A 25,483-nucleotide genomic window follows, 5' to 3' on the forward strand; every position below is an offset into this window, starting at 1 on the left:
ATGGGAGGCAGAAAGGAGCAAGCGATTGTGTCAGAGGAGGAGTTTATACTCCTGGAGAAGCTGGGTAAGGACAGGCATGAGGACAGGCAGCTGGAAAGTGAGGCAGCTTGTGGGGTCCACACCTGAGGCCTGGAACTTGCAGGCTGCTAATAGGCTAAGATGACATTTGAGAGGGCACAGGCTGCACACCAAGCCCAAGAGACTATGAGAGAGGGAGTGCCCAGAAGGTGTATATTGCAGGGGCTGAGGGTTCCCCGAAATCCAGGAACGACCTAGGGTGGCAAGGCCCAGGGTGAGTGGGAATGCAGGACAGGGGAAAATGGCAGAAATTTCTTGAGAACTCCAAGGACCCCGGATGACCCCTTGAGGCTAAAGTGCCCTGAGGTCGCCTGGCCGCCCCTTGATTGCTGCAGGGAACAAGTAGCAGATGGGAAGGTGTCACAGGGGCAGGGGCTAGGTGAAGAGGGCCTTGGTACAGAGGCCCTGGGTGTAGCGCCCGGGGCATTCAGGCCTCGGGACCTGGCCATCACTGGTTCTTCCTGTCCCTCAGCTCAGTGTGGGCCGCGGGATTCGGGACAAAATAACCAAGGCCGGTGACGAGTGCGGTCTACAGCGAGGTCCACAGCGAAGGCGCCCCTGCGAGCCCAGTACCGGGTCCCGCCCACAATGCCCCGCCCTTCCGGCTCGGGAGCCTGCCAGCCGGTCAGAGCCGCCAAGTTGCCGGGAGCCCGGGGGCGCGGCTGTGGAAGCGGCCTTGCGGGGACTCTGGGGCTGGTTCTGTGACCGTCCCTGATAGACATGGTCACCAGGAAGAGTCCTTCAGCCTCGGGGACTGGGACCTGGCGCGGAATGGCGGCGGAGAACAGCCGGGTTCCGTCCGGTCCGTGTCCATTCGGTTTCTGCGGACGGCAGGGGGCAGTGGGGCCCCGTGTGAGCGCCAGGCCGCCTCTCCCCCCGCCCGTCCTGCTTGAAAAAAGCGCAGCGCGCAGTCTCCTCAGTCGGAGGCTGCGTTCTGAGTCTGCGCGGGCGGACTCCGCCGCCATCTTGGCTAAGCGGCTCTTTTCGCAGGGGCGAACTGAAAACTTGTATCCGGTGGACAGAAACACGTTCCTTTTCAAATGGCCCTTTCTTCCTAGTTTGTCAGCCTGGGTGGGGTCCCTGATCAACCAGTGTGTCTGCCTCTCTGAAGGGCATCGTCCTTGGCTCTCTCCCCCCTTTTGGAGAGGGGGCGGGGCTGATGGGCCTAGAGCAGTGGGTGTCAGTCAGGGCAGTCCCTCAGCTCCACTCTGGACAATGTGGGGGACAGAAGAAGTACAGTAAAGTCATCAAACCTCGTTCTTGTCGCCGCATACAGACCATTAAGAGTAGAAGGTGGTCTTCAAGTATATATTACCTTTCATTTTGGCACAGCATATTTTCGAAAGTCTTTCTCACATTTTCAGTTCATTCATAAACATCTTAAGTTAACTATTAAAATGGAGATTATTTGAAGGATAATATATCATGACCAGCATCCTCCTCCAAGCAATATGAGGTTTGGTTAAACCTAGGAACTTACCTATATCATTCAGCACATTAACAGATTAATGGAAAGAAAGTCCTATGATCATCTAATGAAATGCACCAGTGGTTGATGGAGCTCAATATAAATTCAAGATTAATATTCTTATTAAACTTGGACTGGACTAAAACTCCTTTACTCCACAGTGAACATGGTTAATGCTTAAAATTTTTCATTTCCTATCAGGAAGAAGACAAATTAGATACACTAATCCCAATTCTATAAACACTGTTTTTGCTGTGTCTGTCCATGGTTGTAAAATGAATAAAAGAAAGAAAAATACCAATGCGTAAAATATTGAAAACCTGTTAGCATTAGAAAATGATTTGATTGTACACATTAAACTTAGAAAAGATCTACAAATAACCTTTTGGAATTAATAAGCATATGTGGCAAGGTTGCTGGACAGAATATCAATGCACAAGTACATCTGCACATAAAAAATGCGTTATACTAACTGAAATAAGTCTCCTCTCACCATTTTTCCTCCCTTGAGCCTCTTCTACGTCCCCCTGACCCCAGTTTCCTTCTGGTAATCACCATGCTGTTGTCTGTGTTTATAAGTCTTATTCTTTTTTCACCGTAAACCCTTCACCTTTTTGACTCAAACAACCCCCTTCCCTCTAATGACTGTCAGTCTGTTTACTGTATCTGTGAGTCTGTTTCTATTTGTTTATTAGATTCCACATATAAGTGAAATTGTGTTCATGGATAGAAAGAATTAATATCATTAAAATGTCCATACTATCCAAAGCAACCTGTAGATTCAACACAATTCCTATCAAGATACCAATGAAGTACTTCACAGAAATAGAATAAATATTCCAAAAGTTTATATGGAATCTTAAAAGTCCTCAAACAGACACAGTAATCTTCTGAAGTAAGAACAAAGTTGGAGAAATCACACTACCGTATATCAAAGTACACAACACGACCATAGTAATCAAAACAGCATGGTGCTGGCAAAAAAAAATCAATATACAGATTATTGGAACAGAGTAGAGAGGAGAAAATCATTATCTTTTAAACTTAAAATTTACTTTTAATTTGAAAGTACTTTAAAAATAAGTCCTAGGGAAAGTGCAAGTGCTCACAAGCTTTCCAGTTGCACCAAACATGGCCTTGCAAAGCCATTTATGTCACGGCCAAGATGGAAGGGTCGTCTCCAGCATAAGACAAAAGATGTTTGGTTTCAAAACTGGATTCCCTTTTATAAGAGATTTAGGAAAATGATTCTATAAACTGGAAACTTGAGTGACTATTGCTTTTGTCACACTCCATTGATTAGGCCCATTCCCCTTTTATGTGTTCACTTGGAAGACACAGAGAAAGAAAGGCTCAAGGCTGTACGTGCTTCCTGTGCTGATGTGGCACTCGGAGGCAGAGGTGACTAGTTGTGATACAGAAGGATGGTCCTCTTCTCCCGGGCACTCTGCTTGGTGTACTACAAATCTGTGGGATGCAGCTACAGCTCCACCCCATTCCTGTTTCTATCCCCTTCCTCTACCGCCCGCCATGGCCCCTGCCCAGGACCCCAAAGAGGACTCTGGATTCTGTGTGCTCTGGTCAGTTCCTGGTGTCTCCAGGACCCAATTTCCTGAAATAACGGCCCCAAGAGTTTCCCTAAGACACTTTATATACCCCTCCCCTCCTCGGCCCTCCATCCTCCCCTGTCCAGGTCACTATGTGACTTCAAGGGCCCTGGCGGTACTAACCTCTGAGAGAAGAAAGGCGATAACCTCGAGGACCTTCCTCCTGGGAAGCCACAGATTCTGCAGCCTCATGACACAGACGCTCACTGGCCCTGTCCTCACACTCATCACAGTTAGATCACCCGGAAAGCTGCTCTGTGGACCTGCCAGATGGGTCTCAACTAGCGAGAAGGGATGAAGACAGAAGGAATACCGCTGCCTCTCACCAAATTCTCCCAGAACGGGGACAGCAAGCACATAGCAAGGCGCATGCGCAGCTATAGCCATGGGCTGAAGCAGGTATGTGCCACAATGGGGGTGCCTAGCAATTTGCATGCGCCCACAAAGAACCTTCGCTCTCAATGGGCGTGATCAGTAATGGGCATGTGCAGCTATGCGCACGGACACTAACTTGGTGGTGCAATGGTGCTTGTCAATTTCCCACCCCTGTTGCCAAGACTTGAAACTACCAGGTTACTTGAGAATGAGAAAAGGTGCTTGAAGAGATGGTCCTAGGGTCTAGGCTCAACCCGTTATCACATGGAATACAGCCATGGGGACTGTGCTCATCTAATACTTCTCTAACAACAGCAAACAATCTGATTAGCAAACTGACATTATTACCTAGCACCATCAGGAGAGGAACTACCTGGACAGAGCCTTAGTCGGTTCTACGATGTGGCAGGGAAGACAAAATATTTATTCAGATTCTGAAGTGTGGTATAAAGGCGTTCTTTCAATGAGTGGGCAGGGTGAGATTACAGTTAGGTAAGAATGCTGAGATCATGGTTTAAGTCTGGGAAACAGGGCAAAAGAAGAGTATTATGACAAAACATATAATGGATTTTTGGGCTAAAAATGTCACTTGGCGCTTTTTATTGAAGTATTGACGGGTCATTCAGGTAGTTCCTGAAGTGAATAATAAAGTTATTTGTAACTTTAATCTTTTTAGGGAAGAGATTCCTGCATTAGTGAATTTCTGCTGATGAAGCCAGTGGATATAACTATTATTGTAGACAATGTTCTCTGTTCAGTTTCCATCCCATAACTTTTACATAATTTTTCAGTTCTGTGTGGTCAGTAGTATACGTCAGACAAGAGAGGAAGGGGGAGCTAATCAGGAGGTAGAATTTTGTAGATAAATTATGAGATATGGTTGTACTATCTGCTATAGATTTCATCCACTGGTTTTTTTTTTCTTTTAATATTTTCTGAATTTATTGAGGTGATACTGGTTACTAAAGTTACTCAGATATCAAGTGTACAATTCTATGAGCATCACCTCTATGTTGCATTGTGTGTGCACCACTCAGACTCAGTCTCCTTCTGTGCTCATTCATCTGCCCTTTACCCTCTTCTACCTGCCCCTACCCGCTTTCTCTTTGGTGATCGCCGTACTATTGTCTCTGTCTCTGAGTTTTTCTTTTTTTACTTTTTCTTAATACCTTCACGTTTTCACCTGACCCACCTGTCTCCCTCTCGCTGACACACACAGTCTGTGTACTATATCCATGAGTCTGTTCTTATTTTCTTTGTTAGTTTATTTTATTAGATTCCACATGTAAGTGGAATCATGTTATTTGTCTTTCTCTGGCTTATTTCACTTGGCTTCATATTCTCCAGGTCCATCCATGCTGTCACAACGGTAAGATTTCTACACAGTAGGACGCTCTGGCTCAGTACACTAAGGAGTGACTTCCCTCTCTGACTGGACCCTCTCTGGTACAGGTTGGCTCCATGAGTGTCCCAGGAGTATCACTCACACAGATGAGATTTGGGAAGTGAATTGATTGTGCCCTCGGAACTGAGCCCAGTACTGAGTTTTTGCCACTTGGACAGAGGATGTCATGGCATGCGGTGGCATCACAATCCAGTTATCACATTGATGAAGAGTCAACTAAAGTGAGCGCCTTGAGTGGCCAAATGTCTGCTGCATCTAAGAGCATAATTGAAATTGCTACAATTGGCAACTGACAGAATCCCCAGACTGACTGGCTCTCTGAGTCTTTGCATGAGGGTCTGTTTATATGTTTTGTTTGCTGATAGGTCTCAAGTACCTAGAACAGTGGTTGGCACATTGTAGGCACCAAATAAGTATGTGTCAAATATATGAATATGCTACATAGGACATGCAACCTTCAACTTCAAAATAATTTTTACTATCTTTTCCCAACTTCTACACTTCTGTATCTACAAAATTTTCCTATTAACAATCCATACCTTTGGTAAATGAACAGTCAAGTCAGACAAAGTTCTGTGAATAACTAACAGCCATTTTTGAACTGTGATTGCTTCCCTAGTGCCTAAGAGTCACTGAGGTTTAGAAATAGGAAGTTTTAACAATCCTAAGTTTTATGTGCTTTTAGTTTTCATTTCTCTGAGAGGTCCCGGTTCTAACCCAGCATCCCTAGGGTTTGTGGGTGAGCACTACCTACCTCTTCCTGGAGTCAAGCTATTTCAAAAGCCCATCTCGGTCCCCACCCCAGTCCCCACACAGACTGCCCATTCCTGTTGAATTGGGTTTGGTTGAGCACTAACACTGAAAGACCAGGTTTGCGCACATAGAGAAGATCTGATATATTTTCTTTCTTAAACCTGCTATCTCCCTAGATTTGCTGCTAAGCATTAGTGTTCCCAACTGTTTGTACTTGGGGAGGATATGAACAAGTATTCACCCAACGGAAAGTTTCACAAAGTTTTTAAGCAATAATAGCAGCAAATTTATATTTAAGGTGAAAAGAAAAGAAGAAAAAAGAAAAGAAAGGAAAGGAAATGGAAAAGAAAGAAAAGAAAGGAAAGGAAAGGGGAAAAGGAAAAGAAAGGAAAGGAAAATAAAAGAAATGAACAGAAAAGAAAAGAAAGGAAAGAAAAGGAAAATAGAAAAGGAAAGGAAAGAAAGGAAGAGATAAGGAAAAGCTAAAACACTGACCTACAGACGTAGATAATTTTTTTTTTTTTTTTGTATTTTTCTGAAGCCGGAAACAGGGAGAGACAGTCAGACAGACTCCCGCATGCGCCCAACCGGGATCCACCCGGCATGCCCACCAGGGGCGACGCTCTGACCAGCAGGGGGCGATGCTCTGCCCTTCCGAGGCGTCGCTCTACCGCGACCAGAGCCACTCTAGCGCCTGGGGCAGAGGCCGAGGAGCCATCCCCAGTGCACGGGCCATCTTTGCTCCAGTGGAGCCTCGGCTGCAGGAGGGGAAGAGAGAGACAGAGAGGAAGGAGAGGGGGAGGGGTGGAGAAGCAGATGGGCGCTTCTCCTGTGTGTCCTGGCCGGGAATCGAACCCGGGACTTCTGCACGCCAGGCCTACGCTCTACCACTGAGCCAAATGGCCAGGGCTCATAGATAACTTTTTGCAGCTGGATTAAAGTTTGCTAAATAGGATCACTGATCTTACAGACTTTCTTCTGGGTACAGCATTTTCTGCAGGTGCTGTGGATGATAAATTATTAGTCAGTCACTACCCTGGGTTTGTCTCTTAAAGGTGATTATTAGTTGAAAATGGAGTTAAATTCTGAAAAACATTGAGCAATGACCCCCATTGTACCACTGCGACAATATATACAGACCCTCTAACACTTCAGAATAATGTGGGATACAGAGTTTATTCCTTTTATTTCTCAGACTTCTACTGTAATAACGTTACTTCTTATAATTTGTGAAAGACTGGTCATCTCTTGGAATTTTTGCCTGCAATTACACGTAGGTACTGTGGCCATTGAAAAGCTGGGCTCTAGCTAAGTGCAGTAAAGAGACTATCATGCTTTTAATTTTTAAACTTATTTAACATATTTAAAATTAATTTAATTAAAACTACTGAATGCAAACACTGAATACATAATCTTACAATGGAAAAAGATCCCTCAAAACAAAAAATTCTAAGTAACATAAGTTGGTTCAAATTAAGTATCTTTCAAATCCTTCATTATTACAAATTATAATTTGCACCTGGATTTCTGACCAGGTCGCAGTAGGACACATGTATAATTTCTCCCCAATTCTCATCATAGAGTCAGACCATTTCCAGTTTTAGACTATGCTGGTATCAAATATCATTATCTTTATGGGTATCTTCATTGAATTAATTATAAAATTCACATAAGAAATAATCCAGTTCTAGTTAATCTTCATTTCATACTTTGTTTCAATGTTTGAAATGTAAATGATCTATCTTCCCTAGGGTAGTGTCTAACTCCTTCTAATTATCAATTACTTGACCATTGAGATGAGGTATAATAAATAGCCTTAGGGTAAAAACGGGAAGGTAAATTGGAAAGAATTAAGACAGCTCTGAACTAGAAAACAGAGACTGGAGCCATAGCCTGCAGAGATGGCCAAGTGTACAGATGTCAGATTGTCTGCAGCGGTGGCTTCCTGCAGAAAGAATTCTTAAAGTGGAACTCTCTGTCCAGACCCACACCGAGAACTAGAGACCATGTAATGTGGGCGAGTTCACGTTGCAACAGGAACATTAACTTTCCATTTTCAGAGACTAAGCAGCTTGGGTTTTGATTATTTTTATGTAGGCTACTTTGTTTTTTTTATGTGGACTTAGAGGTTCAAGGGAATGAGTTAAATCTCACAGCCTGGCAGATCATTCTTAGATTTTTGATGACTTTTGAATGGAATATCACATGCGAGTGATTGTACCTTGGCACAAAAATGTGCTCATCTTTGATCCTAGATAAGGGGTTCCCCAAACTGTGGCCCGTGTGCCGCATGCGGCCCCCTTAGGCCACATTTATCCAGCCCCCGCTGCACTTCCAGAAGGGGCACCTCTTTCTTTGGTGGTCAGTGAGAGGAGCACAGGATACATCTGCATCCTGTTCTCCTGCAGTTATGTATGTGGTGGTGCTGCAAAGTGCGGCGTTGCTCACGTACAGTACTACTTCTGGTGACGCGGGATGCACGTGACACGACTCTGAAAGCGCGTCATATCACTTCTTAATGGCTAGCAGTGACAGATATGGAACCGGACATTGACCATCTCATTAGCCAAAAGCAGGCCCATAGTTCTCATTGAAATACTGGTCAGTTGGTTGATTTAAATTTACTTCTTCTTTATTTTAAATATTGTATTTGTTCCCGTTTTGTTTTTTTACTTTAAAATATGATATGTGCAGTGTGCATAGGGATTTATTTATAGTTTCTTTTGTACTCCGGCCCTCCAACGGTCTGAGGGACAGTGAACTGGTCCCCTGTGTCAAAAGTTTGGGGACCCCTGTTACAGAGACCATTGGCTAGAATGTTTGTCTTCTCAAGTACTCAGTAATGCAAAGTTACTTAAAATTGTTCTTTTTGAGACCCTTTGACCACTATTTCTCAACACAGGTAAACTTCTTACTTTTACTTTAAAAAATATTCTTTACTGCCAAACACATTTTAAGAGGCCAACAGAACCCTCATACCAAAACCTGGCAAGGACAACACAAAAAAAGAAAACTACAGACCAATATCTCTAATGAATACAGATGCTAAAATACTAAACAAAATACTAGCAAATCGAATACAACAACACATTATGAAAATAATTCATCATGATCAAGTGGGATTTATCCCAGAATCACAAGGATGGTTCAACATACTTAAAACAGTTAACGTAATACACCATATCAACAAAACAAAGAACAAAAACCATATGATCTTATCAATAGATGCAGAAAATGCATTCGATAAAATACAACATCATTTTATATTTAAGACACTTAACAAAATGGGTATAGAAGGAAAATATTTCAACCTAATAAAGGCCATATATGATAAACCATTAGCTAACATCATATTAAATGGTATAAAACTGAGGACTTTCCCCCTAAAATCAGGAACAAGACAAACTTGTTCACTCTCTCCACTCTTATTCAACGTAGTGCCGGAAGTTCTAGCCAGAGCAAACAGAGAAGAGAAAGAAATAAAAGGCATCCATATCGGGAAAGAAGAAGTAAAGGTTTCACTTTTTCAGATGATATGATCTTGTACATCTACAACCCCACTGACTCCACAGTAAAACTACTAGAAACAATAAACCAATACAGTAAAGTCGCAGAATACAAAATTCATATACAAAAATCCATTGCCTTCCTATATGCCAAAAATGAAACATCAGAAAACGTGCTCAAAAGAAAAATCCTCTTCATGGTTGCAACAAAAAATAAATAAAATACCTAGGAATAAACATAACAAAGAATTTAAAGGACCTATATAATTAAAACTACAAAGCATTGTTAAGGGAAATCAAAAAAGATATGTTATATGAAATGTTAAAATATTCCTTGTTCTTGGATAGAAAGAATAAATATAGTCAAAATGACTATATTACCCAAAGCGATATACAAATTTAATGTAATTTCCATCAAAATTCTAATGTCATTTTTAAAAGAAATGGAACGAAAAAATCATCAGGTTTATACAGAACTATAAAAAACCCTGAATAGCCCTGGCCGGTTGGCTCAGCGGTAGAGCGTCGGCCTAGCGTGCGGAGGACCCGGGTTCGATTCCCGGCCAGGGCACACAGGAGAAGCGCCCATTTGCTTCTCCACCCCTCTGCCGCGCTTTCCTCTCTGTCTCTCTCTTCCCCTCCCGCAGCCAAGGCTCCATTGGAGCAGGGATGGCCCGGGCGCTGGGGATGGCTCTGTGGCCTCTGCCCCAGGCGCTAGAGTGGCTCTGGTCGCAACATGGCGACGCCCAGGATGTGCAGAGCATCGCCCCCTGGTGGGCAGAGCGTCGCCCCTGGTGGGCGTGCCGGGTGGATCCCGGTCGGGCGCATGCGGGAGTCTGTCTGACTGTCTCTCCCTGTTTCTAGCTTCAGAAAAATGAAGAAAAAAAAATACTTAAAAAAAAAAACAAAAAAAACCCCAAAACCCTGAATAGCCAGAGCAATCCTAAGGAAAAAGAACGAAGCTAGGGGCATTAGAATACCTGACTTCAAATTATATTATAGAGCCAGATGATCAAAACAGCATGGTATTGGCAGAAAAATAGACTCTCAGACCAATGGAACAGAATAGAAATCCCAGAAATCAAATCAGATGTATATGGTCAAATAATTTTTAATAAAGGGGCCAACAACACACAATGGAGAAAAGAAAACCTCTTCAACAAAATGGTGCTGGGAAAAGTGCAAAACCACATGCAAAAGAATGAAACTCAACTACAGCTTGTCCCCTTGTACTAAAATTAATTCAAAATGGATCAAAGACCTAAATATAAGACCTGAAACAATAAATTACATAGAACAAAACATAGGTACTAAACTGATGGACCTTGGTTACACAGAGCACTTTATGAATTGGATTCCAAAGGCAAGGGAAGTGAAGGCAAAGATAAATGAATGGGACCACATCAGACTAAGAAGGTTTTGCACAGCAAGAGAAACTGACAACAAAATGAACAGACAGCCAACTAAATGGGAGATAATATTTTCAAACAACAACACAGATAAGGGCCTAATATTCAAAATATACAAGGAACTCTTAAAACTCAACAACAAATAAGCAAACAGTCCAATAAAAAAATGGGAAGAGGACATGAAGAGACCCTTCTCCCAGGAAGAAATACAAATGGCCAACAGATACATGAAAAGGTGCTCATCTTCATTAGCTATTAGAGAAATGCAAATAAAAACTACAGTGAGATACCAGCTCACACCTGTTAGATTAGCTATTATCAACAAGACATATAATAACAAGTATTGGAAAAGCTGTGGAGAAAAAGGAACCCTCATCCAGTGTTGATGGGAATGTAAAGTAGTACAACCATTATGGAAGAAAGTATGGTGGTTCCTCAAAAAACTGAAAATACAACAACCATATGACCCAGCAATCTGGGTATATACCCCCAAAACTGAGAAACACTGATACGTAAATACACATGCAGCCCCGTGTTCATTGCAGCATTGTTCACAGTGGCCAGGACATGGAAACAACGAAAAAGCCCTTCAATAGATGATTGGATAAAGAAGATGTGGTACATATATACTGTGGAATACTACTCAGCCATAAGAAATGATGACATCGGATCATTTACAACAACATAGATGGACATTGATAACATTATATTGAGTGAAATAAGTAAGTCAGATAAAACTAAATACTATATGATTCCATACATAGGTGGGACATAAAAATGAGAATCAGGGACATGGACAAGAGTGTGGTGGTTACCAGGGGTGGAGAGGGGAATGGAGGGGCGGGGACGGGGGAAGAGGAGGTGCACAATGAAAACCAGATAGAAGGTGACAGAAGAGTGTATGATTTTGGGTGATGGGTATGCAACATAATCAAATGTCAAAATAACCTGGAGATGTTTTCTCTGAACCTACGTACCCTGATTGATTAATGTCACCCCACTGAAATTTAAAAAGAAAGCAATATCCCAAAACATTGGAGAAAAAGAAACAAAAAAAATATTTTTGATGGCTTACTTTCTAAAATTATAAACTTAAAAATGTTTAATTACACATGCCCTTTGTAAACCAAGAAAACAAGCATACTCAGAACCTCAGTATGACAGAAGAGGCTGGAGGCCCCGGGAACCCCACCCATCGGCCTGCTCCCAGAAGCAATATCCAACATCCTCCGAGTCTGTTGCCCTCACTCACTTTTCTATCTATGCTCACACATAAGTGTGTAACTGCACAACAGTATTTTGGAAACTGTGGTTGAGTCCTGCAATCAGTTTAATGGGTCAGAATCAGCATTTTGAAAACTGCGATGAAATGGAGTAGAGCAGATAGAACAATTTCAGAGTGCATTGCGGGGAGCGGAGCCCACTGCTTGTAAGACATAAAATGTGTTTTTTATTGTGGGTCATTTCCAAAAGAGTTTGAAAGCTAATATTGTAGAAGATATATAGCATTACTTCATACATTCTTTCTCTCTTTGTAAATATATGGTGACACATCCTAAGACTTTAATAATTCATTTTTTCTCACTCCGTCTGGCGTGGAGACTCTTTTCTGCCAAAACAGAGTTCTAGCTCATTCTTCCTGCCCACCACTGAGTGCACCATGTGTTCTTTATGCATCACAGTCCACTCAGCCCCCTGTCCCAGGGGCACTTATTTCGTTTTCAATGCTCATGATTATACATGATGCTGCAGTGAGTATACATGTGCATAAGTACAAGAGCTCTTTCAGGGCAGATAAAAAGAAATGAAGCATTAGTTCAGCCCTCAGAAATACATATTTTTATATGAAAAATACTTTTTAAAGCAGCTGAATCAATTTGTACTCTCGCCAGAAGAGAATTGATTTTTCTCCACCGTGATCAACACTATATATTATCAAACATTTAAATTCTGCCATTCTGAATTTGTTTTATTTTGTGTTTATCTCAAGGTGAGTGAGGTTACTGCATCTCTTTGGTGGGTTTCCTGTATGTGTCTCATGCTTTTTTCTTTTTCTTTTCTTTTCCATCTACATGCTGTGTACTATGTCTGAATACTAATCTGCTATTGCAATAATATGCTAAAAGCATTTTCACCTAATCTGTTACTTCCTTTTCATTTAAAGGGCATTTCCTACCTCATCATCTGGACTAAGGGTCATTTTTAGACTCAGGGCCCACGAGGCCGACCCTCGGGGACCTGCTGCTGCTTTACGTGCTCAGGCAGGACCCCACGGCCAGTGCAGCGCTTCTGGCATGCTCTGGCAAATTCACTGAGACGTTGGTTACATGAGTTAGGGTTGCAGAGAAAAAGGAAATCTGAGGCAGGACATACGGGAGGGAGTCTAGCTATTACACCTGCAAACCCTCTTGATTTCTTGAAAAACTTCAGCTAAATTGGTACAAGCACTATTATTCCTTCTTTTTTTTAAAATTAATTTTACTAGGGTGACATAAATAAATCAGGGTATATATGTTCAAAGAATACATGTCCAAGTTATCTTATCGATCAATTATGTTGCATACCCATCACCCAAAGTCAGATTGTCCTGCCTCACCTTCTATCTAGTTTTCTTTGTGCCCCTCCCCAACCCCACCCCCCGTAACCACCACACTCTTGTCAATATCTCTTAGTCTCGTTTTTATGTCCCACCTATGTATGGAATAATGCAGTTCTTGGTTTTTCCTGATTTACTTATTTCACTCTGTATAATGTTATCAAGATCCCACCATTTTTATGTAAATTATCCGATGTCATCATTTCTTATGGCCGAGTAGTATTCCATAGTGTATATGAGCCACATCTTCTTTATCCAGTCTTCTATTGAAGGGTTTTTTGGTTGTTTCCATGTCCTGGCCACTGTGAACAATGCTGCAATGAACATGGGGCTGCATGTGTCTTTATGTATCCATGTTTCTGAGTTTTGGGGGTATATACCCAGTAGAGGGATTGCTGGGTCATAAGGTAGTTCTGTTTTCAGTTTTTTGAGGAACCACCATACTTTCTTCCATAATGGTTGTACTACTTTACTTTCCCACCAACAGTGAATGAGGGTTCCTTTTTCTCCACAGCCTCTCTAAAATTTGCTGTTACCTGTTTTGTTAATAATAGCTAATCTAACAGGTGTGAGGTGGTATCTCATTGCCGTTTTGATTTGCATTTCTCTAATAACTAGTGAAGATGAGCATCTTTTCATATATCTGTTGGCCATTTGTATTTCTTCCTGGGAGAAGTGTCAGTTCATGTCCTCTTCCCATTTTTTTATTGGATTGTTTGTTTGTTTGTTGTTGAGTTTTATGAGTTCTTTGTATATTTTGGATATTAGGCCCTTATCTAAACTGTTGTTTGAAAATATCATTTCTCATTTAGTTGGCTGTCTGTTTATTTGGTTGTCAGTTTCTCTTCCTGAGCAGAAACGTTAGTCTGATGTAGTCCCATTCATTTATTTTTGCCTTCACTTCCCTTGCCTTTGGGATCAAATTCATAAAATGCTCTTTAAAACCAAGGTCCATGTTCTTTATTGTTTCAGGTCTTATATTTAGGTCTTTGATCCATTTTGAATTAATTTCAATACAAGGGTACAAACTGTAGTCAAGTTTCATTCTTTTGCATGTAGTTTTCCAATTTTCCCAGCACCATTTGTTGAAGAAGCTTTTTTTTTCTCCATTGTGTGTTGTTGGCCCCTTTATCAAAAATTATTTGACTATATATATGTGGTTTGATTTCTGGGATTTCTATTATGTTCCATTGGTCTGAGAGTCTATTTTTCTGCCAATACCATGCTGTTTTGATTGTCATGGCCCTATTTTATAGTTTGAAGGCAGGTATTGTAATGCCCCTAGCTTCATTCTTTTTTGTTAGGATTGCTTTGGATATTCAGGGTTTTTTATACTTCCATATAAATCTCATAATTTGTTCCATTTCTTTAAAATGTGTCATTGGAATTTTGATGAGAATTGCATTAAATTTGTTTATTGCTTCGGGTAATATGGCCATTTTCATTATATTTATTCTTCCTATCCAAGAACAAGGAGTATTCTTCCATCTCATTGTATCTTTTTCGATTTCCCTTAACAATGCTTTCTAGTTTTCATACTATAGGTCCTTTACATTTTTTGTTAAGTTTATTCCTGGATATTATTTTTTTTTTTTTGCAATCATGAAGGGGATTATTTTTTTGAGTTCGTTCTCAAATGTTCCATTGTTGGCATATAGAAAGGCTATGGACTTTGGTATGTTAATTTTGTATCCTGCGACCTTACTGTATTGGCTTATTGTTTCTAGTAGTCTGTTTGTAGATTCTTTGGGGTTTTCGATGTGTAGCAGCGGTTCTCAACCTGTGGGTCTTGACCCCCGCCGGGGTCACGACCCACAGATTGAGAACCGGATCATATCATCTGCAAGACGTGATACCTTTACTTCTTATTTTCCTATATGGATGCCTTTTATTTCTTTGTCTTGTCTGATTACTCTGGCTAGAACCTCTAGCACCACATTAAATAAGAGTGGAGAGAGTGGACAACCCTGTCTTGTTCCTGATTTAAGGGGGAAAACCTTCAGTTTTGTGCCATTTAATATGATGTTAGCTGATGGTTTATCATATATGGCCTTTATCATGTTGAGATATTTTCCTTATATACCCATTTTGTTGAGAGTCTTAAACATAAAATTGCATTTTATTTTTATTAAATGCCTTTTCTGCACCTATTGATAAGATCATGTGGGTTTTTTGTTTTGTTTTGTTGATATGGTGTATTACGTTAACCGTTTTATATATGTTGAACCATCCTTGAGATACTGGGATGAATCTAACTTGATCATGATGTATTATTTTTTTAATATGTTGTCGTATTCGATTTGCTAGTATTTTGTTTAGTATTTTAGCATCTGTATTCATTAGAGATATTGGTCTGTAGTTTTTTTCTTTTGTGCTCTCCTTGCCTGGTTTCAGTATGAGGGTTATGTTCGCCTCATAAAATGTGTTTGGAAGTATTGCTTCTTCTTCAATTTTTTGGAAGACTTTGAGTAGAATAAGAACCAAGTCTTCTTGGAATGTTTGATAGAATTCACTAGTATAACCATCTGGGCATGGACTTTTTTTGGGGGGGAGGTTTTTAATAGTTTTTTTTATTTCTTCCCTACAAATTGGTCTATTTAGGCTTTCTGCTCCTTCTTGACTCATTCTAGGAAGATTGTATTGTTCTAGGAATTTATCCATTTCTTCTAGATTGTGGAATTTAGTGGCATAAAGTTATTCATAGCATTCTACAATAATCTTTGTATATCTATGATATCCGTGGTGATTTCTCCTCTTTCATTTTGGATTTTGTTTATATGAGTCCTTTCTCTTTTTTCTTGGTGAGTCTTGGCAAGGGTTTGTCAATTTTGTTGATCTTTTCAAAGAACCAGCTCCTTGTTCTATTAATTTTTTGTATAGTTTTTCTGTTCTCTATTTCATTTATTTCCACTCTGATTTTTATTATCTCCTTTCTTCGGCAGGTTTTGGGTTGTCTTTGTTCTTCTTTTTCCAGTTCCTTAAGGTATGAAGTTAAGTGGTTCACTTGGGTTCTCTCTTGTTTGTTCAGAAGGCCTAAAGTGATATGAACTTCCCTCTTATCACTACTTTTGCTGCATCCCATAGATTCTGATGTGTTCTATTGTCATTTTCATTTGTCTGTATATATCTTTTGATCTCTGCGCTTATTTCTTCTTTGATCCATTCATTTTTTAAATGTATGTTGTTTAGTTTCCACATTTTTGTGGGGTTTTTTCCTCTTCTTTGTAGTGGAATTCTAGTTTCAAGGCTTTATGATCATAAAATATGCTTGGTACAACTTTGGTTTTTCGGATTTTCTTGATGTTATTTTTGTGACCCAACATATGGTCAATTCTTCAGAATGATCCATGTACACTGGAGAAAAATGTATACTCTGTTACTTTGGGATGAAATGTCCTGTAGATGTCTATTATGTCCAGGTGCTCTAGTGTTTTGTTTAAGGCCAATATATCTTTATTGATTCTCTGTTTGGATGACCGATCTAGAGCCGTCAGCGGTGTATTGAGGTCCCCAGTATGATTGTATTTTTGTCAGTTTTTGTTTTAAGGTCAATAAGTAGCTGTCTTATATATTTTGGTGCGCCTTGGTTTGGTACATATATATTAAGAATTGTTATGTCTTCTTGATTCAGCATCCCTTTAATCATTATGAAATGACCGTTTTTGTCTCTGAGTACTTTTGCTGTCTTGTAGTCAGCGTTATCAGATATGAGTATTGCTACGCCTGCTTTTTTTTTGGATGTTATTTGCTTGGAGTATTGTTTTCTAGCCTTTCACTTTGAATTTGTTTTTATCCTTGTTTCTTAGATGAGTTTCTTGTAGGCAGCATACAGTTGGATTTTCTTTATTAATCCATTTTGCTACTCTATGCCTTTTCATTGGTGAGTTTAATCTGTTTACATTTAGTGTAATTATTGTCACTTGTGTGTTGCTTATTGCCATTTTATACATTGCTTTCTGTCAGTTTTGTGTGTTGTTTAATTCTTCTCTTTTGTTTTTCTATCCTTTGTTTTTGTTTGGTTGTATTCCATACTTCTTTCCTCTGTTGCTATTTTTTTTAAATCATGTGCTTCTGTAGTGGTTTTTCTAAGGTGGTTACTGTTAAGTAATTAAAAGGGTTCCTAACCTATTCATTGTAATGCACTATCTTGTGAGTACTTCTGTACACCATCGTCCTTTGTTACTGTTAATTTCCATCCTCTCCCCTTTTTTTTTTTGGTTTGTTTTTGTTCTCACAGTATAAATTTGGTTGTATTGTTTTCTTGGTGGAGCTTTTACTTGTGGTTTTGTTTTGTTTTATTCTTTGTATCTGGTTGGAATACCCCCTTTAGTAATTCCTGGAGTGGGGGTTTTCTGATGATAAATTCCCTCATCTTTTCTGTATCTGTGAATGTATTTATTTCTCCTTCATATTTGAAGGATAGCTTTGATTGGTATAGTATTCTTGGCTGAAAGTTTCTCTCTTTCAGGACTTTTTTTTTTTTTTTCATTTTTCTGAAGCTGGAAACAGGGAGAGACAGTCAGACAGACTCCCGCATGCGCCCGACCGGGATCCACCCGGCACGCCCACCAGGGGCGACGCTCTGCCCACCAGGGGGCGATGCTCTGCCCATCCTGGGCATTGCCATGTTGCGACCAGAGCCACTCTAGCGCCTGGGGCAGAGGCCACAGAGCCATCCCCAGCGCCCGGGCCATCTTTGCTCCAATGGAGCCTTGGCTGCGGGAGGGGAAGAGAGAGACAGAGAGGGAAAGCGCGGCAGAGGGGTGGAGAAGCAAATGGGCCCTTCTCCTGTGTGCCCTGGCCGGGAATCGAACCCGGGTTCTCCGCACGCTAGGCCGACGCTCTACCGCTGAGCCAACCGGCCAGGGCCTCTTTCAGGACTTTAAATATTAGGGTTCACTCTCTTCTAGCTTGTAGAGTCTCTATTGAGAAATCCGATGATAATCTAATGGGCCTTCCTTTATATGTTGTATTCTTCTTTTCCCTGGCTGCCTTGAGAATTTTTTCTTTGTCATTGGTTTGTGCCAATTTCATTATGAAGTGCCTTGGAGTAGGTTTGTTGGGGTTAAGAAAACTCGGAGTTCTGCATGCTTCTTGAATTTGAGGCTTTAGTTCTTTCCACAGGCTTTGGAAGTTCTCATCTATTATTTGTTTGAGTATGTTCTCCATTGCATTTTCTCTCTCTTCTCCCTCTGATATACCTATTATTCTTATGTTACTCTTTTTGATGGAGTCAGACAATTCCTGTAGGGCTTTCTCATTTTTTTAAATTTTTGAGTCTCTTTCTTCTTCTCTCTGTTGTGCCTCAAGTTTCTTGTCTTCTATTTCACTAATCCTACCTTCTATCTGGCCTGTTCTATTAGCTAAGCTTGTTACCTCGTTTTTCAGCTCATGAATTGAGTTTTTCATCTCTCTTTGATTTGTTTTTATACGTTTAATTTCCTTGGAAATATATTCTTTGTGTTTATTGAGTTGTTTTCTGAGCTCCCTAAATTGCCTTTCTGTGTTTTCTTGTATATCTCTGAGTATTTTTAGGATTTCTATTTTATGTTCTCTGTCATTTAGCTCCAGGGTTTCCAATATATTAAATTTTTTCTCCATAGATTTTTCCTCATCTATCTGTGCTACTTCTCTGTCTTTTGTATCCATGATATTCGATTTCCTTTTCCTTAATGGCATCTGAGTGTGGTTTTCTTGATAATACTAATGAGAATTAATAAAGAATAAAAAGTTAAAAAATAAAAAAAAATATTATTTCCCTTTTTTTTACTCCTCTCCTCTCCCCTCCTTCATGGGAAAATCTTATGGAGAAGTGTGAATTATATTGCGCTAAAAAGAACAAAAACTACCTGTAATGGAGGGCCTGCATTGGGGAGAAGTGATAAAGGGGCAAAAAAGGGGGCTATTGACCCACAAAATGCTAAAAAGGAAAAAATTTGGGTTAAGAATAAAATGATTTGCTTTTAGGTGATGGTTAACTAAGAGATATATTGAGAGGAATAAGACAGAAACAGGAAAAATGGGGAAAAAATTATTATTGTATTTAGTGGATAAAAAACTAGATAAAATGGAGAGCCAGGGTTGGGAGCACAGCTACTGAGTTAAAAAAGCGAAGTAAAAAAACCTCCAAAGCGCCACAAGGAATAATTTCAGTCCCAAATAAAATAATTTGTTCGTGATTGAGGATTGAATGAGAGGAAAAGTAAAGGAGAAAAGAAGAAACTAATATAGAGGGAGAAAAAAAGAAAGAGGAAAACACAAAAGGAAGAAAAAAGAAAAAGAACAAAAGGAGAGAAAGAGATAGAGAGAGAGTGAGTTAAGGGTTTTGGAGTGCAACCCTCATAGAGAGAAAGGGAGAAGAAAGAAAAGATAATGAGAGATGTAATTCTTATGGGTAGTGTAGTTCAAGAAGAGGAGAGAGTAAGACCGGCAGAGAATTAAACGATAAAATTGGGTAAGGAAGAAAATAATCAAGACAAGAAGATAAGAGAAACAAACGAACAAATATAATAACATGGAAAAGGTTATAAAGTCTGTGGATTATTCTTGATTTTGAGAGGTTATCTTCTTTCTCTTTCTTTTCTCTCCTTCTTCCTGGTCGGTGACTCTGTACCCCAGGCTCTACCCCTGTGGCATGCTTAAGTAGAGGTTTGCAGTTGATAAGTCTCTATGGCGATGTCATATATTAGGCTTCAGTCTCATTGGCAGTCAAGGCTCATTAGCATTTTCAGGCTCTGACAATGAGAGAGTCTGTTTTCCTGGAGCCTCTCTCCTAGTCCTTCCTTCCTGAATTAGCAGCCTGATGATTCAGCTATTGGGTTTCTGCTGCCTCGGCCTGAGAGGGATCTTGTCAGTTAGGGTCACATAAGTCAGTTTGGAGGCGAGCAGACTGTGGGTTAAGCTAATCCTTCAGGGGTCTGTTAACTTGTATGGTTGGATGAGGCACCCCACCCACCTGGAGAAGTTCAAGCGTAGGGAATCTCGCTTTCGCACGCAGCTCTTCAGGTCGCAGAGTTGACACAGACTCTGATCACAGCCCATGCAAATGCCTCTGACTCTGCCCCTCTGTCCTGGAACACGGGCGCCCACTCCCAGGGGAATCTCTCACCCACTATTCGCGCTCGCCGAACAGGATATCGGGCCAGCCACCTCTTGCCCTGGGTGATGCACCCTGCCCACCAGGAGCGGTTTCAGCGTTGGGAATTTCTCTGCCGCTCACTCCTCATGTGCCACTTTTCAGGGCGCAGGGGCGACCCTGAGACTATGGATTCGGCCCACACAAAGGCGTCTGACTCTGCCCCTCTGTCCAGGAACATGGGCGCCCACTCCCGGGGGAATCTCTCGCCCACTCTCCGCACTTACCGACCAAGATATCTTGCCGGCTGCCTCTCGCCCTGGGTGAGGCGCCCTCACGGCCGGGGGAAGTTCGAGCATAGGGAATTTCACTCCCGATCACTCCCCACATGCCGCTTTTTCAGAGCGTAGGGGCGACCCCGAGACTCTGGATTCAGCCCACACAAAGGCCTCTGACTCTGTCCCTCTGTCCGGTAACACAGGCATCCATTACTGGGACTCTAGGAGTAATCTTTCGCCCACTATCTGCGCACTCCGACCTGGAGATCAGGGTCAATTGCTGCCCCACTTGTTTTTGTTTGTCTGGATTTGGCGCAGCCGTTAGCTTGTGTTGACTGGGTTGCCACAAGCACAGTTTTTCCTCAGCTTGGATGTCCGTGCCACAGCCTGGTTCAGACATTTGTGCCGCAGCCTGGTTCTATTCACACCCTATGCCCGCCTTAGTTCCTATACTCTCAGTTCCCAGTGAAAGAAGCCCTTATTTAGGTTAGTGAGGAAGGCGGAGTGTTTCTTCCTCCATCTTATTTCCTTCGAGTTTGATTATATATTTAGTCAATTTTTCACTCGATCATACATTTGTGTTTAGTGTGGAACTGCTAGAGGCTCCAAAGATAGATTTTTCTGTCTCTGGTTGAAGATCTTGTTGAACTTTTGGGGAGATTTATAGGTATTGCTCCTTACGGCGCCATTTCTCTGACATCACCATTCCTTCTATTCTACGTGGTCAAATTTTCATAATTTCTTACATCTGCTCACCCCAAAATGTGTATCTATTTAGCCCTTAATAATTTTAGGAAAACAAAAAAGGATAAAAATCTAAATACCTGTCTTTTAAAACTTTTATTCCTTATTTAACTATAATTGACTACCAAGTTCATGGCAAATGCTTGCCATATGAAGTTGAGTTTTAAAGAATTCTCTCTCAATAAATGTTTTAGATTAATACACGGAAAACACGATTCATCCTAACTATTCACAAAAATAAGTGATCATATATTTACAACGATGATTTTGTCCTAAGAATAATTTTAGCGAAATAATTTTCCCTTAAAGAGATGTCACAGAGGGGATTATATTGCAATGTCAGTAATAGGATACCCATGACTTATACCTATGTTGTTCCTAATACAAAAGATAGACAGTATGCGGTCTTATTGAAATGTAAATAAAATCAAAGTTTAAAATTAGAATGCTTTCTTTTCCTTTAGCAGCTAAAAAATAATTTAATTAGTGCTTTAAAACTTAAAACAAAACTACAAAATTCCATATACGAGGTAATGTTTTTAAAAGTATCAGAAGAAGTTCTATTTGCTGGCTTCCTCTTGGTACACACAGCATTAAACAGCTATTTCCCCTTGGGGGCTGCAGAGCGGGCACCAGAGCTGCCATCACCAGCCCAGCAATGGGTGTGCATGAAAGGAAGGCGCTGCAGGACCTAGAAAAAGCACACAAGACACAACATAGAGAAAGATGGGCACAGGGACTCCCAGCCTCTAGGACTGAGAGCCCAGAACTGCAGCCTCGTGGTAGTTATTCCTTTCTTTACTCTTCAAACAAATTAGCAGAGCCTGCGTCAAATTAGCCTAGAATGAATGAACTGAACTGTAGCTCAAATCCACAAATGGTCAGCAATCAACCCCTGTGCCCAGCAGTGTGCACGGGGCCAGAAGTTAAAGAAAAGATGGTGTTCTCACTAGAGGTTCAGAGGCGGTTCACCCAGAGAACCATGGGATGGAGGACAGAGAGCTGAAGAGGTTTCATTTGTGAAGATCACGAGGAATTAGCAGGCCTCCCACAGGCATAGGACATGGATTTGGTATGAGGAAACAATATTGAGTGACAGGTTCTGAGCACAAGAAACAGTTCTATCAAAGGATGGGTGGCAGCGAAGTGGGGGACACATCTGGAGAACAGTGTGTCTCCAGCTTACAGGGAGCTGACAGAGCGAGAGAGCTTGCCCTCGAGAAGCCTTGCCTTCATTCTAGGGAACAGGGTCACAGTGGAAACACGGACCCGGAACCGGAAGCAAGGTGGGACTGTGTCACTTCCCTGGATGCCAGTGCGGAAGGAATCCACACTCATTATCAGATCAGAAGCCAGCACGTTGGCGTTTCCTTCAGGCTAACTGATTATGGTTTCTGATATCTGGAAAGGGGTTCAATATAAAAGCTAAGTTCAGTGTTGGGAAATATAGAGTTAAATTTTTGTTCCTGAAAATGTGGCCTAAAAGCAGTATATGCATTTGGTCTACAGCCTGTCTTTTCTCCAGTCAGTTATTTCTACACAGTGCACAATGACTAACCTAGTCATGCGGACTCTCATTACTCCTCCTTAAGGAATTATTTTTCCTTTGGAACTCAAATCTATTAATTGAGCCCAGAATGGCACAGTATGTGTAGCAGTAAGACTGTAAAAGCTAAGCAATAAATCTTAAAGGAACAGAAAGAAAGATGCACCACTCACATTCCGTTACCTGTACAAGAAATTTTTATTCCAATCGTGGAAAAAACTAGTCAAAATGATCATTTCTTTATTCTCCGACATGCCATGCTACAGCAGTTATTAATAACCCCACTTGATCCTAATCTAATACTTTTGGTTAATGTCCCAGTATATTTAATTAAAAATCCATACCAATAAAGGTGCAGGCAGTTTACAGCCTGTAGTGTGAGGGATTAAACTTGCAGAAGTTGGCATATTGGTATTATTTCATATAAGTGCTTTGAATTGAGTGAAAGTCTAATTTTTAAAGTATAGGAGTGCTTATGAGGAGAGCACATGTTAGTTACACATTGGTTGTTCTTAAAATCATGCTTGGGAATAGTTTGTAAAATGTCAGCAGGGCATTATTAGTATGATTGACTGTGGCCCCTCATTTAGCATTCCATGTCATATGGAAGCAATAATGGACCTCATTTCTAAAACCCTTAATGTGCACCATCAGAATCTGGAGCTCTTGAGATGTATTATCCCCCCTAACACACAGAAGAATCCTAGGATAGCTCATGATCCCCATTTTAGAGCTTTGAAACAGGACAGGAGAGATAGGATGACTGTTACTGGGTTTTCTTCTTTTATCGCTATTTGTTGCAGTCGGTGTTCTTCTGGCTGCACACGTCCCTTGTTACCTTCTAGCTCTTGGGGAACCTTCATCTTCACCTTTGTGTCCAGGCCCGAGGGCTGCCTGGAGCTTAGAGCACAGACTAGGCCTCCACGGATCCACTCTAGAAAGGCACCTCAACACTGATTTCTGAATCTTCCCCGATGACGTCTGAAAAGACTTCCTGGGAAGTCACAGCAGCCTCTCATAGTTCCTCAGTGACCTGAAGCCCAGTCCTGGCACCAACTCCCCTCCCCCACGAGAAGGGCTGCTCCACAGCAGGAGAGAGATGAGAGACCCCTGCGAGGGAGGCAGTGGCCAAGGTCAGCGTCCCCTCAGAGGAAGAAAACATTTCTCAGACACGTGCCACGGACACACCCCGATCACGTGGCTCCTTATCAGGCTCAGAGGGAAGCCAGAATCTCTTCCTCTGGTGACTGAGATCAGAATTGATATAGGTGTGAATGTCGATACCAGCAGAGCCATAGGCCGAATGTTTGTGCGATGCCTGCGGAGAGGAACGGAGCCCCACATTCCACCTGCGCAGAAACTCGTCCAGAGCCTCAGTGGCTTGTCCCTCAGCCTGGGTTCCAGCGGGCCGGGCCTTCTGCCAGCGGGGCTGCTGCAACCGCAGAAGGAGAGGGGAAGCTCCAACTGGAGAGGCGGCAGAAAAGCTAAAGAATTTTCCAGAGGCTCCTAAAACAGTGGTTGAAAGAAAACTGGCAATCTCACCTCCCCTGACGAAAATCTGAACGGAGTCCATATACATGCTGGTGTTGCCGGATCCTGGGCGTGGATTCCTTTCGGGACCAAACAGTAAGCAACGGTCGGAAGAATAATTCAAACAGTTTATGACTGAACATCTGTCCTATCAGCATAAGTACTGGTCAGATCCCAGGAAGGTCCTAACCTTTCCTGCCTGCAGTCGGACCGCTCTGAGGCATTCCTGAGGCCAGGAGCCGGGCACCAGTGCTCCTCCACTCCGATGCTCTGACTCCCGTGATGCATGCTGTCACTTCCACTGCCTGGATCTCTGCCGTTCCTCCTGTGCAGGTCTCAGTGACATATACAGTGTCCCTGCAGTGTGAGTGCCTTGGTGATGCCCCTGTGCGTTTTGCTACTTTATTGAGTGTCTCCAAGAAGCAGCCCTCCAAATGCGGGAATGCACATGTGCTAATGTGAGATTGATCGGTTTCAAGAATCTCAGCCTACCCTCAGCAGGTGGTGGCGCAGTGGATAGAGCGTCAACCTCGGATACTGAGGACCCTGGTTCGAAACCCTTAGGTTACAGGCTTGAGTGCAGGCTCACCTGCTGGTGCGCAGATCAGTGTTTTGAGCATGGAATCATAGAAGTAACCGCATGGACGCTGGCTTGAGTCCAAGGTCGCTGCCTTAAGCAAGGGGTCACAGGCTTGGTTGGAGTCCTCCCACTTCCTCCCATTGGGGCACATATGAGCGAGCAATCAATGCACAACTAAGCACCACATCACTCTCCCTTCCTGTCTCTCTGTCCTATGTGTCCCTCTCTCTGTCTGTCTCTCTTGCTAAAATAAATAAATAATAAAAGATTCTAAACCTAAGGAAAGTGTGGATTCCTGACCTGTGGTGGTGCAGTGGATAAGGCATCAACCTGGTTTGAAGCCCGGGCCTGCTGGTCAAGGCTCATATGAGAAGCAATAACTGGCCCTGGCCGGTTGGCTCAGCGGTAGAGCGTCAGCCTGGCATGCGGGGGAACCGGGTTCGATTCCTGGCCAGGGCATGTAGTAGAAGCGCCCATTTGCTTCTCCACCCCCCCTCCTTCCTCTCTGTCTCTCTCTTCCCCTCCCGCAGCCA

General features: G+C 41.9%; 1 pseudogene; it reads left to right on the forward strand.

Moving 5' to 3' along the window:
* On the forward strand, positions 1 to 24,632 carry LOC136385965 (protein FAM156A/FAM156B-like; annotated as a pseudogene).
* The last annotated feature ends 851 nt before the right edge of the window (positions 24,633 to 25,483 follow it).

This window comes from Saccopteryx leptura, chromosome X, assembly GCF_036850995.1.
Source record: "Saccopteryx leptura isolate mSacLep1 chromosome X, mSacLep1_pri_phased_curated, whole genome shotgun sequence".
Taxonomy (NCBI): domain Eukaryota; kingdom Metazoa; phylum Chordata; class Mammalia; order Chiroptera; family Emballonuridae; genus Saccopteryx; species Saccopteryx leptura.